This window comes from Spermophilus citellus (genome assembly GCF_964194105.1).
Source record: "Spermophilus citellus genome assembly, chromosome: 1".
NCBI lineage: Eukaryota > Metazoa > Chordata > Mammalia > Rodentia > Sciuridae > Spermophilus > Spermophilus citellus.
In genome coordinates, this window is record NC_138182.1 from 42934183 (window position 1) to 42949188 (window position 15006).

The 15006-nt window shown below is 40.4% G+C and overlaps 1 pseudogene across 1 annotated transcript; it reads left to right on the plus strand.

Moving 5' to 3' along the window:
* Positions 1-502: 502 nt before the first annotated feature.
* LOC308653888 (glyceraldehyde-3-phosphate dehydrogenase-like) lies at positions 503-1640 on the plus strand (annotated as a pseudogene). The gene has a single exon. The product of its transcript is annotated as a glyceraldehyde-3-phosphate dehydrogenase-like (transcript).
* The last annotated feature ends 13366 nt before the right edge of the window (positions 1641-15006 follow it).

The following is a 15006-nucleotide window of genomic DNA, read 5'->3' on the forward strand; positions in this document are numbered from 1 at the left end:
AGACAGGGTCTCACTAAGTTGCTTACAGCCTCACTAAATTGCTGTCTGAATACGCGATCCTCCTGCCTCAGCCTCCTGAAATGCTGAGATTTCAGGTATGTGCCACTGCACCTGGCTTAAATTCTTTAATTGACAAATCAGAGGAGAAAGAACAAAGGAATGAAGGGATGTCTGCAAATCAAGAAAGCCCAATTTTTTTTAAATAGATAAGACCAAATTATGATGTCTAAGGATACAATTTGGCTGATAAGGACAATTTAAAATGTAATAAAGCAATCACTATTATCAAATCAAGTTTATTTTATAGAAAAGGAGGGATAGAATTAATTGAAAGGCACAAAAAGGTGATATTCTGATTCTACCATTTCTTGTTTTAGTTTATAATTGGTAATTTTAAATTCCTATTTCTTGTTTTTAAAGTTACTAATTGGGGCTCTCTGCTCCTCCCTGTTCAACAGACAGCCTCATCTTCTTGTTTTATGTGGTGTCAGCAGCATCTGTGACATGGTGGTGAAGGTTGGGGTGAACAGATTTAGCCCTATTGGGTCCCTGGTCACCAGGGCTGCTTTCAACGCTGGCAAAGTGGATACTGTCACCATTAATGACCCCTTCATTGACCTCAACTACATGGTCTACATATTCCAGTATGATTTCACCCATGGTAAATTCAATAGCACAGTCAAGGCTAAGAATGGGAAGCTTATCATCAATGGAAAGTCTGTCTCCATCTTTCAGGAACAAGATCCCACCAGTATCAAATGGGGTGATGCTGGTGCTGAATATGTTGTGGAGTCCACTGTTGTCTTCATTACATGGAGAAAGCCAGGGCTTATTTGAAGGGCAGTGCCAAAAGAGTCATCACCTCTGCTCCTTCTGCTTCTAAATTTGTGAAGGGCATAAACCACAAGAAGCATGACAATTACCTCAAGATAATCAGCAACGCCTCCTGTATCAACTGCTAGCCTCCCTCTGGCCAAAGTCATCCATGACGACTTTGGCATTGTAGAAGGACTCATGACCACAGTCCATGCCATCACTGTCACTCAGATGGCTCCTCTGAGAAATTGTGATGGCCTGGGGCTGCCCAGAGTATCATCCCTGCATCCACTGGTGCTGCCAAGGCTGTGGGCAAGGTCATGCCTGAACCAAATGGGAAGCTCACTGGCATGGCTTTCCATGTGTCCACCCCCAATGTGGATCTGACCTGTCAACTTGGAGTAAGCTGCCAAATATAATGACATCAAGAAGATAGTGAAGCATGCATCAGAAGGTCCCCTGCAGGGCATCCTGGGCTACACAGAGAACCAGGTTATCTCCTATGACTTTAACAGTGATACCACTCTTCCACCTTCGATGCTGGGGCTGGCATTGCCCTTGATGACTACTTTGTCAAGCTCATTTTCTGGAATTACAATGAATTTGGCTATAGCAACAGGGTGGCCGACCTTATGGTCTACATGGCCTCCAAGGAGTCAGAGCCCCTTGTGAAAGGACTCATTGACCACCTGCCCCAGCAAGAACAAAGAAGAAGAGAGAGGCCCTCAGCTTCTGGGCAGTCCCTCAACATACTGAGAATCTCCTGTCATCCCAATTTCCATCCAAGACCTCCTGAAGAAGGGGAGGGGCTTAGGGAGCCTTAGTTCACATACCATCAATAAAGTTCATTGTATCCCAATAAATAAATAAAAGTTATTAATTGGTCATCTTTTGTTAAAAGATGATTCCCTGCATTTTCCTTGGTTTCCCTGGGAGTATGGTTCATATAGAAAGATAGGACATATGCTTAGTGGAATGGGGCACAGGAGGCAGCTTCTGGGGTGACACAAACTGTTTTATTCCTTGTCCTGAATGATTACAAAAATGTGCAAAGTAGTGAGATTAGTGTGCATGAAGGAGAGGTAGAAGGGAGCCAGCTTAAAAAAAGAAAAAAAATGTTCTACTAACACAGAAAAGCATATATTATCAATGGCATTAATGCATTTGCATAAAACTAAGTAGGTGTGGGTCTATCTCAAAATAAATTTTAAAAGAGAGCATCTATCCATGCATGCAGGTAAATTTAGGCATAGCCCACTTAACAGCAGATAAATGTGTAAAATATCCTTTCAAAGTTCCTTTTAGGAGCAAAAAGGGGGTCACCTAAGGTGCCAGTAGTAATCTCAGGATTCTGGATGCTGGTTGCATGAATTCAGTTTGTGAAAAAATATTGGGCTCTACCTTTATAATGAAAGCACTTTTTATAAGCATATTATTCTTAATCTCTTGTTTATTTGCTTTGCTATTATGCTTTAATTTCTAAAATGCATAAGGAATCAAAAGTCCCTTCTATTGCTCAGATTCTCCTTGAGGGAACCATCCCATACTTATGATAGAATTAAAGAATGCATACCAACATGTAGAACTGGAATTGTAGTCCTTTCCACTCATTAATTATCCATGAAATTAAATTAGACCTGACTCATCAGCTTGCTTGTTCTTGACTGGAAGAGAGACTGGACTGTGGTGACTCTACCACCAACACGTTGGTCTGGGAGTGACTTAGCACCTACAGGTCTACCCCATGGAACCTAAGAATACCCATGGTTGCTGACTGCTGAGTTCAATCCCAATGAATGGGCCCAAGATGGGAATTGAAGAAAACCTCACTAATGACAGTCTGGGAAGAACAGAGGTCAGAGATTAAAAAGTAAATAAAATAGCCTCCATCTCTTCCTTCATACTAATGAATTTTGAGCTATGGGCTCTAATATCACTTTATTTTTTAAATTTTTTTGGTGGGGGTACTAGGGATTGAAATCAGGGGCACTCAGCCACTGAGCCACATCCCCAGCCCTATTTTGTATTTTTTTTTTTTACAGGGTCTCACTGAGTTGCTTAGTGCCTTGCTTTTGCTGAGGCTGGCTTTGAACTCATGATCCTCCTGCCTCAGCCTCCAGAGCTGCTGGGATGATAGGCGTATGCCACTGAGCTCAGCCATAGGCTCTAATATCACTTTAAAGCATAAATTAGCCTATTTTTCATTAAATAACCTCATGGAAATGAAAACTAACCATTAGAATTTCTCTTTAAATTTTTTGATCCTATTAACTCTGAGATTCCAGAGTCCCTCAAAGAAATATTCACCTAATGGGATTTGCTGTAGCTACCATTCTTGGTTCCTAAACCTCATAAGGCTTCTGGGAAAGGAAGTAGTACTTTTTGTTCCCTAAGAGTATGGGTCATTTGAGCTCCTTGGCCAAAAAATGCTTTGGAAATACCAAGACTTTCAAAATCTCTCCCTAGGTCAAATACTTTGTAGGAAGCTCTCTGCTACAGTTTGGATCTTAAATACTGCCCCACCCCCACCCACTGCAAGCCAACATATTAAAGGCTTAGCCCCCAGCTTGCCATTATTGGAAAGAGGTAGGGCCTACTGGGAGTTCTTCTGTTCCCTGGGGAGGGGGGTGCCTGTAAAGGGGATAGTGAGGCCCCAAACTTATCTTCCTCTCTCTCTTGCTTCCCCACCGTGAGGGGCACAGATGTGCTCTCCCACATGTTCCCCCACCATGGAGGGCTGCCTCATCACAGGCCCCAAAGCAAGGGGGCCAACTGATCACAGTCTGAAAATGCTAAAAATACGAGCCAAAATAAACCTTTTCTCCCCATAAGGTGATTATCTCAGGTTTTGTCCCAGTAATGGAAACTAACACAGTATCTAAGCAACAGTAAATGCGAACAGATGTCAAAAAAGGATCAGCAGCATCGCAGATCTGACCTGAAACCACACATATCAGATCCCAGCAACAGGCCCCTACTCACTCTCCACTCTCTCCCGACTCCAGACTCATGGTTAATAAGCAGGATCAGGGCCACCTGGGGAGGATTTGGCTCCAAGAATAAAAGCATTTGTCTTCCCCGACCACAGCCACCATATGCAATATAGTCACCCTAGGCCTCCTCCATGACCATAAAGCCCAGGAATGGGACCTGTGAACTCCCCTTTCATCCTTCATGTATTCTTATCCAAATCCAATTTAAGTTAGCATGTCATATGTTAAGCCTGTGTTCTACCACAGAGCTATACCCCCAGCCCAGTGCAAAATTTCCTAAGGTATGGCACCAAATATTTCTCTAACTTCAAAGAGATCCTAATTTTTTTTTCTTTTCGTACTGGGGATTGAACCCAGGGAGTGCTTCACTACTTAGCTACATCTTCAACTCTTTTTTATTTCAAGACAGGATCCCACTAATTTGCCAAGGCTGGCCTGAACTTATGACCCTCCTGACACAGCCTCCCAAACTGCTGGGATTATGGGCATGTGCCAACACACCCAGCTCAAAAAGAGATCCTGTAAAGGATAAAAAAAAAAAAAATACTCTGCTGGGCACTGTGGCAAACACCTATTATCCCAGTGACTAAGGACGGGAGGCTGAGGCAGGAGGCAGGAGGATTGAAAACCCGAGACCAGCCTTGACAATTTAGCAAGACCCTGTCTCAAAATCAAAAATAAAAAGATTGAAGATGTATATCAATGGTTCAATCATCATAAATTCCCTCGCTTATGATATTTGTGCACTGTTAATAGGCCTACCAATAGATTGATATTTTAAGAATATAATTTAGGGTACTTTTCATCATTATCTACTGGATCCAATAATGGAAACCACATCAGCTAAGGATCCTGAGAACAACCAGACTGATGTCATCCTTATGTACCTTCCCATGTTCACTCTTTACCAACTTTTCTTGAAAAGAGCCTGAAAACCCCAAAATTGTCTCTTACTCTCATGATGGCCCACATTCTCCCTTGAAAGTGGATTTCTTGCTTTCCTAAATAAATATCTGTGCCTCTACTGATGTGGGCTGAAATTCTTTTTCATCACATATGTCAAGGACCCCACTTGTCCTGTGTTGAGTTCCCCTTTGGGAACTCCTTGGGACCTTCTGGTGGTATCTCTTGTCTGGTGACAGGTTGTAAGACTCTGAGAAGTCATAGTGAATGACTGATAACACTTTCAGAACAGAGTCACCCAGAGTTATTCTGAAGCTGCACTGCTGTGAAATAAAATGCTTTCTTCCACCAGGTACAGTGGTATACACCTGTAATCCAGCAATTTGAGAGGCTGAGACTGGAGGACTGAAAGTTCAAAGTCAGACTCAGCACTTTAGTGAGGCCTTAAGCAACTTAGCAAGACCCAGTCTCTAAATAAAAAAAATATATATATTTTATAAGGGCTGGCAATGTGGCTCAGTGGTTAAGCACCCCTGGGATCAATCCCTGGTACCAAAATGATGATGATGATGATGATGATAAAAATGACAACAATGACAATGAAATGCTCCGTTCCTTCCCACCTACTGCCAGTGACATGAGAATATAAACATCATGAGGATGCATGCCAACCTTCTTCAGGTATCATGGAGACAGGACACTCCAGCAGACATCTGTGTAATGAAAAGAGTATGTGTGGTAAACTACTAGAATAATGTTGTCTGTTCCAGATCATAAAATAATTTTATCTTTGGATCAATCCAGACCTCAGAAAACTGTGAAGCAGGATGCCTTTGTTCTGCCTAACAGCAGAATTATTTTTACAGAATTAAAATTTAGGCCTACATTGAAGGAAATAAGAAATAAGCCATGTGAAACTCACTACTAAATTTTCTATAGGGCTCTTTGTTGTTTTTGTTTGTTGGTGGTACTGAGGATTGAACCCAGGGACACTTACCACTGAATTACCTTCCCAGCCCTTTTTATTTATTTATTTAGAGACACGTTCTAAATAAATTGTGGGGAATGGCCTCAAACTTTCAATCTCCCTGCCTTACCCTCTCCTAAATCAATGGAATTAGAGGTATGTACCACCTTGCCTGGCTTCTATAAAGATTTTGTTGAAAATAATCATATGATGAGGGCCACTGGGAAAAACTCTGAATATCTCCTTTTCAGAAACCAAAGAATGTTTCCTAGAATATTTTTTACTCAGAAATTATGGTGAATTTTATAGCTTAATCCTTCTTTTGCTTTGATAGCTAAAAGCTTCCAACCTAATTTAGAGCCCATTTCTATTGATTGTGTAGAACTTGGTGACACCTAGTTTGTCACCATCCTTACTCCTGACCTTATCTTATTTAATCAGTTTTGGTTTGTACCAATTCATCAAATATTTGAAGGATACTGGCTACATAGAACTCTAAAAGCTGCTACCACTAAATTTTCAACCAAGGCATAGAGTAATAAAAAGAAATTCATAAACTCTCCAAATTATGTTATCTCTAATTCCCACTCCAGTGTGCTCTTTATTTGAAAAAGTGGAAAGTAGAAGATAAGCTATCTTCCTCCCGCAGCAAGTTGACAAGCATTTATCCACCCATTCTTCACTACTTCCTAAGAAATACTTGTTGCCCTTTGTAGCAAGAAATTTATGGGTCAATTTTTCAGATCAAAATCAGACACACACACACACACACTCACACACAACATGCATGTGAAGTTGTCAAAAAAAAAGCCACTGTCTGTCAGCCTCAGGACTTAAATATGGAACTCCCTTAGCTCTTCTCAGGTGTGTGTGTGCTTCTTGTATCTTCAAAGCATTTTCCTTCTAAGTTGTCTACATAATATTTAAACTTCCACATGCTTTCATTATGATGTTTGATATCTATGAGGAAAATAATGCTTTAGAAACTAAATATGAAAACATTCTTGAGTGTAAATATCCTGACAATACAATTAGTACTAAAGTTCCCTTTGTCCACTTGCTCTTCCTGAGCCTGGATGCCTTCCAGAGTCAGCCACTGTTGATGCATGTCCTTCCAGATTCATGCATGATCTTGCAAATATATACATCTATAGTAATATGTTGGTTTGTATTGTGTGTCTGTGTTAATCAAATGAATGATGTACAGGTTGTACTGTTCTACAGCTTGCTTTTTTGACTTAATAATATATCTTAGGGCAATTTTCCTACTCAAAGGAAAGAGGTCTTTTCTTGCCCACAGCCTGTGCAGGCAACAGAAGCTGGGTCCCCTGTGTGGAGTGGGTTGGCTGAGAAAATACAGTGAAAAATCACATGACACAGAAAATAGTTTTAAAGAGCAGGGGCAGGACAGCTTTAACCTTAAGGGTCAAGCTTCTATGCTGAAAAGAGAGCTTTATTTATATGGGAGAACTTTAAAGGCTTTCTACGGAATGTTCTTAGCCAATTAAGGTAGGATGTAGGCTGTCCAGTTCCCAATGGGTCATACCCAACTCCAGAGCTAGGAGACCTAGCTGACTGAAGACAGAGGTCACATGCATTGCACAATCCATTAAGAGGGAGGAGCCACAAAATAGCTTGCAATACCATACCAAAACCTCCTTGGCTCCAAGGCCAAGTGAAGATGCTCAAATAGCTCCAGGGTGGCTCCCCACAGTGTTTTTTATGTTAACTCATCCAAACACATCTTCTGGCAATAGCTGCTGTTCTTCCATCTTTGCTCTTGACTATGGCACTGAAAAACACCTAAAGTACAGGTCAAAAAGGAATGTGGAAAATCTTTTTGGCGGTAATGGGAATTGAACTCAGAGCCTCATGCATGCTAGGCAAGCATGCGACCCCTGAGCTACTTTCCCAGGCTTGAAATTCGGAAAATCTGATTATTCAAGTGTGACTACCTCATAATGTCACTGTGCTGGGATATGGTCTAACCCAATCTTATTTACTTATTATTAGTCTTGGTCTGAAGTTCATTCACTTAACAGTTATTTTGTGGTTATAATAGACACTGTTCCCAGTTCTGAGGAAAGAGCTGTGAGCAAAAAAATACAATCTCTACTTCCATAGCTCTTACATTGCCTTGAGGGGAGACAGACAATATAATAGAAATAGTAGTTGGTTAATAGTAAGTGCTACAAAGAAAGAAGGAAAAAAAGAATAATGGGAGGGCTAGGAATAGCTCAGTGATAGAGCACTTGCCTAGTATGCTCCAGGTTCTGGGTTAGATCCCTAGCACAGAAAAAGAAAGAAAGAAAGGAAAGGAAGAATAGGGTTCTCTGCTGGGCCCAGTGATGTACACCTGCAATCCTAGCATCTCAGGAGACTGAGGCCAGAGGATTGCAAGTTTAAAGCCAGTCTTGGCAATTTGGCAAGGCCCTAAGCAACTCAGTGAGATACTAAAATAAAAAATGAAAAGGGCTGTGAATGTGGCTCAATTGGTTAAGCACCCCACTGTTCAATCCCTGGTACAAAAAAAAAAAAAAAAAAGGGAATAAAGAATAGGGTTTTCCAAGAGGAGGCCAGAGATTATAATTTTGATGTTGTTTTGTTTTCTTTTGTCAGGGAATGGAATTTTATTTATTTTAAAAAATTGGGGGGGATACTGGGAATTGAATCCAGAGGCATTTTACCAACGAACTATATCCCCAGCATCCCCTGCTTTTTTTCCCTTTTATTTTGAAACAGGCTCTTACTAAGTTGTTGAGGCTAACCTTGGATTTATGATCCTCCTGTTACCAGCCTCCTGAGTTGCTGGAATTATAGGTTTGCACCACTGTGCCTGGATAGGGAATGGCAATAAGATACAAGAAATGATTTGTGCAACTTCTGGGTGATCCCCTTTAAGGAAAAGAATCCCTGTTGATTCCTTTCTTAATGGCTGGACAATGAATATGGGTGATGTCTTATTTGAATGGAGGTGTGTGGGGAGGTGAATGAACTTGTGGATAAGAAAAGAGAAAGTAGATTTTAATTTTAGCCGTAATATTACCCATTTAAAAAAAAAAGAAAGAAATCTTAAAGCAAATATTAAATGTGTTAGCAGTTGTTCATTGTGATTGGTGGAAACGTGAATGCTTACTTTTAACAACTCTTATCAGGTGCAATGGTGCACACCAGTAATCCCAGCAGTTCAGGAGGCTGAGGCAGGAGGATCCCAACTTCAAAACTAGTTTTGGCAACTTAACAAGACTCTAAGCAACTTAGTAAGACCCTGTCTCAAAATTAAAAAAATAAAAGGTCTGGGATGTGGCTCAGAGGTAGAGGGCCCCTGGATTCAATAGTGCCAAAAAATTAAAACCCCTTTAATGTCTATATATTTTCTAATATTTATGTATTTATTTATTTATTTATTTTAGTACTGGGAACTGAACACAGATGCCGCACGCGTTCGGCGAATGGGCCGAGTCCGGCGGGAGACGTCGGGATTAAAAAGACACAGGAGTCCGAGGTCCTTCATCCAGGGGGAATCTGACTTTATTATCTCAGCTCATACTTATATATTTCTTTCAGATAGAATAGAAAGCCACTAGTAGGCGGGAGCAAGGAGGAGGGGAAAACAGGTGGTTCATGTCGACTCATAATGAGCCTTCAACCAGGAACCTTATCAGACCCAAGCAGGTCAGGGTGTCCCCACATGACCATTATAGGCTGAATATGAAAACAGACACCACAAATCTTTCAAGGCCTTGGGAGCTGGCCTCTTTGACGTGCACAACAAGAAACCAGGGCCGGCACCAAGCCCCGGGGGCCAGGGGGGATCCGAGCCAGCACACAGAGTCTAAGTCATATCCCCAGTCAAGCTCAAGCTGGCCTCAAACTGGCAACTTCCTATCTCAAACTTCTGAGCAATGGGGATTACAGGTATGCAGCACCATGCCTGGCAGTGATATTTTTTCAAATGTATAAAAAAGAAATTATAGTACATTCATCTGCTAGAATGTTTATAATAATTTAAAATAGCATTTCAGGAGAATAGTTAATGACTGGCTACAGTGGTACATGCCTGTAATCCCAGCATCTCAGAAGGCAGAGACAGGAAAAAGAGGCAAGTTCAAGGCCAACTTAATTAAACATTATCTCAAAATAAAAAATAAAAAGGACTGGAGGCATGGCTCTGATGTAAAGCCCCCTAGGTTCAAGCCCTAATACCTAGAAAAAATATAGTTAATGATATGGGTTAAACATCTGGCTGATGAGCTTAATAATCATCTATTAGATTTTGGTTGGGAGGATAGTACTGGGGATTAAACCCATGGAAGCATTACCACTGAGCTATATCCCCAGCCCTTTTATTTGTTTACTTATTTTGAGACAGGATGATCTCTTTAAGTTGCTCAGGGCCTCACTAAATTGCTGAGACTAGCCTTGAACTTGTGATCCTCCTGCCTCAGTCTCCTAGGTTGGTGGGACTACAGGCATGCACCACCACACTGGGCTAGATTGTTTTTATTTATTTTTTAACTAACATAAAAATGCTTATTTAACTAATCTATTTTCCAAAAATAGCCTCAACCAGATCATGGAATTAGCCTGCTCATAAATCTCTTCTCTTAGAGCAAGTATGAAACAAAACCAACAAATGCTTAAAAGTCATCTGATGGAGAAATTGCTTTACCATCCATGTGATGCCCTATAAACATATTAAGAAAGAATACTAAAATGTTAACAGTAATTATCTGAGGTTTTCCTGTAGTTTAAAAACATTCTAAAATATGTATTATTATTGGTATAACCAGGAAAAGTTCATATTTTTCAAAGTTAAAAGAAATATTCAAATTTAAGAGCATCTTAGAGTCTAATGACCATTTTATATTCATCAAAGACACTAAGAAAATTATATTCATTATGATACTTGGTGTTTTTGCTTATAAGAAAGGAATCGTAGATTCTCAGTGAGGTCTCAATGCAGTAGACGTTGTTCTGGCACTAACAGATAGACCTTGGTGCCCCTCTGTTGAATATAACCAATCTCCCAGAAAAATCAGTCTCAAAGGCCACTCTATGACCACAATGTATCAAGACAAAAACAAGACCATATCATGTTTTAACATAGGCAAAAATGTGAACCTTGTCCAACTGGGCTAGAGAATAAAAAATAGTATTTACTAAATCCTGGGGCATTTTTTAAATCATCTGCTGAAATGGAATAGTTAATGCCGCCAAACAATATATTCAAAGAGAGAATCTGACTAAGTCAAAATTTCTGACCTAGATTCACAAGAAGAAATATATTTGGGATTTAGTACATACATACATAAATTTAAACAAAAGTTTAATGACATAATACTCACCTTTACTGTGATTCACCTTTTCATGTGATTCACTTTCTTTTCTATTTCTTTCTCTCTTTTTTTAAATTTAACAGTTGATTTTAGCAAAGAATAATTCATGAATGAGGCAACTCTCAGAACCAAAAGAGATTCAGGGAGCTATGCTCACTATTCTATTTCTTTTTCAATAAAGCTGTTCACTACTCACTAAATTGTTTTCTCAACCTTCAATTTGAAACACGATGATTAAGTTTTAGATATAAGCTAAATCCAATTAATTAAGAAGGAATTAGATTCAATCTAATTAAGAGAGATGAAGAAAACTTCATTCACTTATTAGAAAACATTTTTTGAGTCAGACCCTGACTCAGTTATAACAGAACAAAGTCCCTGATTTCATAGATTTTACATTATAAAGCTGTGCTGTCCAATACAGCTATTAGACAAGAGTATCTAAATTTAAATTAATTAAAATTAAGCAAAAATAAACATTAATTTCCATAGTCAGATTAACCAGGGTTCAAGTGCCCAATAGCCACATGGGGTTAGTGGCTAGGTTGGAACAGATATAGAACATTTCTAGGAAGAAAACTACCTTATAACTTTACTAAAGTAATGACTTGTTGACATAAAGTCTCAAAAAAAAAAAAAGAGAGAGAGAGAGAGAGAGAACAGTAAGAATTTATTCACACTCTCAGAATGAGAAGGCTCAGACTGCATCTTAGGAATAGAACAGTTTGGCTGGTTCATTCCTAATCACCTCTGTCACAATTATATACTGCAGGGCTGGGGTTGTGGCTCATTGGTCGAGTACTTGCCTAGCATGTGTGAGGCACTAGGTTTGATTCTCAGCACTGCATATAAATAAATAAATAGATAGATAAATAAGTGAAGCTTTATCAAGAACTAAAAAAATAGCAAACAATTATATATTGCATCCTGAACTCCTCTGCCTAATTCCATATTAATTGAACCACGTTTTGGATAACTTTCTTATCTACAGCTACAAATTTCTCATTAAATTAGTGGCATTCTGGTTTACAAATCAATCACTTAGGAGTTTAGTAAAAATGAGCTGAGAATCAGAACCAGACCTCTTTGCACTATGGTCACAGCAGGAACTATCAGCTGCCCATGTTCTTCCTTTCTGTAAAAATCCTGATTTTATTTAGTATAGCCATGAGCCAGTGATAATGAGTTAGAAGACTACAATTTTTGCCTTCCTTGCAACTGCATGCCTCCATGAAATTGCTCTCAGTGGGACCCCTAGAAGAGCTCTTCAAAAGGGACACACAACTGGAACAAACCACTTATGCCCTTCCTCTCTTGTGGCTGCCTGCAAGAACAATTTGATGGCTGGAATTCCAGCACCTGACACATACCATATGGACAGTGGAAAAGAAGGGAAAAGTCTGGGCTCCTGATGCCCATGGAGATACCATACTTTTGAATTTATTCTACATGAAAATAAATACTTATGTATTTAAACCGTTGTAGTCAATCCTGGATAAAATGAGGTGTCCTTCTAAGGTAATTTTCTCATATGAGGACTTTGTGTGAAGAAGCCAGAAGACATTCTCTTTAAAATCTCCTTAAATGCAAGAAATGCCAAGTTATTATCAGTTGTAAAATTTAGGACAGATATAGATTTTGTTAGAAATCACTGCTTAAATCATTGTTAAGGAATAATGTTGTCAAAAAACAATTTTTAATGATATGAAAATGAAAGATATTCAGTTTAGATAAAGGCCTAATGTTTGCCATTTTGTCAGTGACTTACAATTAGTACTTAATTTTAGCCCAATCAGTTGTATTCCGGGTGTTCTAAATAGGCATTTTCAACTACCGTACAGATTTTCTAAACTGCAGAACAATATGTATAAAATATACTAAAACTCAAATCAGATTCCTGAGATTTTTTTTTAGAATGTGTAATCACAAAATTGCTGTGAACTATCAAATATGAACCTGAAATAGAAAATCATAAGGCTACAAGTTGATCAGCTATCTGCAATCAACAGGGGATCAGCAATCCATTATTAGTACTGGGATGAAATACATCATCTTTAGTACAATATGTATTAACAAAGTCCCCAAAATGTTTTCATATACCATAGAATTAATGGAATAGTTTCAGGACATTTCTGAAAAGCGTTAAATTTTGGGAAGAATTATGCGTTGAAATTCTAGCAACATTTATTGCTCACCTGTTGAGGATACTAGGCATTTTCTCATTTTCTCAATTTTTTAAAACTCCCTTTTATACTAGGACTCAAGGGAAGCTGACTTTCCCAAGGTCACAGAACTAGTAAAACCAAGATTTAAATTTAGGGTGCCTTGGTCTCTTCAACACTTTTTCACTGTTTTTATGTATCTTGAAAAAAAAATGTTTTTCTTTGGATAAAGAGCTGGAAAAAGTAATGTTTAAGGGCTCTGTATAAGTGAATGGGAATGATTTAAATAATGTGAATGTTAAAGCTAATAAAATCCTGGAATAATCTTATTGGGGAGGGTATTGGGGGTGTTGATCTCAGAGGTGCTTTACCACTGAGCTATATCCCAGTTCTTTTTCTATTTTAAGACAGGGTCTCATAAAGTTGCTAAGTCGCTAAATTGCTGACATCCTCCTCCCTTAGCCTCCCCAGCTGCTGGGATTACAGACATGTGCCTACATACTGGGTGAGAATCCCATTTCTTAGATGACTGCCACTTTGACTTCATCATCCCAATACTGTCCTATGTCCTGTTCTTTTACAGGCTTGCTCTTATTCTGATGAATGTCTGCGTTTATGAAAAATTATTAATGTATAATAATTGACTCACCAGAATGAGAATTTCTACAATCTGGATCTAATCTGTTCACAGTCGCAATCATTCCATTTCTGTGGAAATTCCAGTGCCAGGAATACGGTAGAGCACAAAAATAGAGGGGTAATGGAATAAGCCCTCAAGTTTCATCCAGGTATATAAAAAGACCATACCTAAAAAGGTGTGTTTTGGGTTTGTATTGTTGTTGTTTTTGTACTTAGTAACTGGGTCTAAAGTCCTTCAAGTAACACGTGGGCAAGTGGGAAATTCCTTATTTTTGTTTGGTAACTTTGTGGCACCGGATATAAAATTTACACTTCATCTTAAATGTGACAACATATCCCTTTTTTTCAAACAAAGCACATAATTCAAGCCCAGGTCTTCAAGCCCAGGTGCAAGACAGAAAAGATGTCTTTAGCTGTCCGCCACAGATAGATGAAAATTTTTCAAATCTGGGGCCAAATGAAAGAGATTTAAAAAAAAAATCCGTGCAAACGCTTATGACACCTTCCTTCCCCACCTGGTCCCTCAGCCCCAGGCCCCGCGCCCGCCTCGATTCTCCCGGGGGCTGAGGTGGACGGCCCGTCCGGGTCCCACCACCAGACTCAGCTCTGCCCCCACAAAGACGTGGAGAAGACAGCTGGAAAGCCCCTGAAAACTTCTCTGAGGCTCTCGGAGATCTGAAGAGCCAGACAGGCCGCGCGCCTGCCCTCCACCTCGTAGACAGCTCCGCCGTTCCCTCAAGATTCAAGGTCCTAGCCCTCCGCACCAGAAATCCCCCTACATCAGCTGACATTTTTGCTCCCAGGGAGGGGGGGAGAGAAGGGAAGGTGCCAGCGGTGAGCAGCGCTGGGCTGGGGCGGAAGCCTGAGACGTCATCTAGGCCCCACCCAGGCTCAGCACCTCCAGGGGCTGCCCCGCGGGGTAAGGCCATCACGCCCCGCCTCCCCAGCTGTGCCCCACCCCGGCCCGGGAGCGCCCTGGAGCCCTTCCAACTCCCCTCCCCCGCGCGCTCCTCCCGCCCCACCTCACGCACCCAGCCCAACGCGATATTATGTCTCCGCGACAAGTTCCCGGATGCTCGCCTTCCCTTTTGGGACCGCGCCGTAGCCCCACCCCCGCGCGGCTCTGCGTGCCACGTCACCGCTTGCGGCGCTTCCGGAGGCGCAGCGGGCGATGACGTAGAGGGACG